This window comes from Triticum dicoccoides, chromosome 1A (assembly GCF_002162155.2).
Source record: "Triticum dicoccoides isolate Atlit2015 ecotype Zavitan chromosome 1A, WEW_v2.0, whole genome shotgun sequence".
NCBI classification, from domain to species: Eukaryota; Viridiplantae; Streptophyta; class Magnoliopsida; order Poales; family Poaceae; genus Triticum; species Triticum dicoccoides.
Genome location: NC_041380.1, coordinates 598,631,890 through 598,634,016, shown reverse-complemented (window position 1 = coordinate 598,634,016; position 2,127 = coordinate 598,631,890). Strand labels below are relative to the sequence as shown.

The 2,127-nt window shown below is 35.4% G+C and overlaps 1 long non-coding RNA gene across 1 annotated transcript; it reads left to right on the top strand.

The window, feature by feature from the left end:
* The first annotated feature begins 783 nt into the window (after positions 1–783).
* LOC119349057 lies at positions 784–1,372 on the top strand. Its single transcript, XR_005169203.1, has 3 exons — positions 784–901; positions 1,098–1,148; positions 1,256–1,372. It is a non-coding gene; the product is annotated as an uncharacterized LOC119349057 (long non-coding RNA).
* Positions 1,373–2,127: the final 755 nt, after the last annotated feature.

The following is a 2,127-nucleotide window of genomic DNA, read 5'->3' as shown; positions in this document are numbered from 1 at the left end:
ATAAGCACGTATGACTATATACAGAATACATGTCTACATTACATTGATGAATTGGAGCTTGTTCTGTGTCGCCCTAGGTTATAACTGTTGCATGATGAATGTCATCCAACATAATTATCCATCATTGATCCAATGCCTATGAGCTTTTCACATATTGATCTTTGCTAAGTTACTTTCGTTGTCACTGTTGTTACAATCACTACAAAACTGCTATTGTTACTATTGACACAGTTATCGTTACTATCATACTACCTTGCTACTAAATACCTTGCTGCAGATATTAAGTCTTTCAGGTGTGGTTGAATTGACAACTCAACTGCTAATACTTGCAAATATTCTTAGGCTCCCCTTGTGTCGAATCAATAAATTTGGGTTCAATACTCTACCCTCGAAAACTTTTGCGATTCCCTATACTTGTGGGTTATCAATGTGCCTTGTTGCATCTCCAATTCGGTGCTACAACATCACAAACAAGGAGGATAAGGAGTACTCTCACTTAATAAATGTTCACATTACCACTATATGCTTATATTTATAAAGTATTATATACAAATATGTCCTATGAATGCTCACATACTACTTGCACACATTTTTGCAGATTTTATTAAATCTCCCTTTATAAATATTCATATTATTCTGAACTAATTTATGTAGATTTTCTATCCGAATCTTCATTAATAAATGTTCATAGATTTCGTCACAAATCTTCCTTAATTAATGCTTACTAAAGTTCCATCTATATAATGCCATAACAAACTGCTCTTTTACACCATACCCTCTGCACTGACTCATCTCATGCATGATGCCCACACTTAATCTAGGAATACATATTCTTGTTATATATCTCATTTTCCTAGCACATCAAATTCAAGGAGACCAACTTCTTCGAACCAATGAAGAGGTGAACACTTTGATATAGAATTTCACATACATACATACATACATGCATACATGCATACATACATACATACATACATACATACATACATACATTTCCTCATGTTTTGCATATGGGGTCGACTTCATCTATTTCTATTACATATCAACTTATTAAACACATTTCTCTTTCATACTCATTTGGATTCTTTCACCTTCAGACTGGGTATCGACATGTATTTGGATCAGGATATGACAAGGACACCCCTTATGTGAGTTCCCTAGCTTCAATGTTTTGTTTTACATTAGCTTGCAATTAACTATGCACATTTCATCACTGATATAGCCCAAAATCTTAACCATGTGTTATTTTTTGTAGAAAGCTGCACATGCAACATATGCTGCTAGCTACTTTGGGCTTGTTGTTACTATGGATGTATATGGGTACAATCTCATTAATGGCCAAGTGAGCACAACAACAATTATAATTGGTAACTTGGAGGATGGCAAATCCAATGAGGATGCAATTTGGGTTGGATGGCAAGTATGTTATTAGTAATTTCCAGATCTCTAATTGTCATTCATTTCATAACTGATGATCTGTTCAAATTGCAACTGTACATCTTTGCACAATTTTTTAAATAGTAGGGTCTTCAAACTTTTTCAAGCAGAAGCTAACTTTCATGTGCTTCTTGATCTACATGTAGGTTTACCCAAAACACTATGGCGATTCACGTACTCGTTTCTTCACACTTTGGACCGTATGTTTTGTTTCTATGAACTCATTTATTTATTTGGCACCAAGTATTGCAACCAAGTAAATATATAGACATCCATAATGATGTGCTTCATGTATGAAACCGAGAGACGCTTATCATACTACAGGGTGCTTTGACATGGAGTGTCCTGGTTTTGAGCCAGCATGGGGAGCAAGACTAAAACCGGGTGCAGTAACAGATCCATCATCGCATCAAAAGATTACAATCAAAGTGCTTCAGGTAATTAAACTTGTCACACCTCACACAATTTTTGATTTCTAAACACATGAAACCTAATTAACTAATCAAGTGTGAGAAAATTAGAACATCTAGGACTCAGTTTTCCTTTTTAATTTGGCAGGATAGGAAAACTGGGGACTGGTGGATCCACGCTGGATTTAATGGTTCTACAACAGTTATTGGGCGTTACCCAGCAAAACTATTCGACAAGTTATCCAGAAAAGCGACTAATATTGCAATGGGTGGTGTGGTT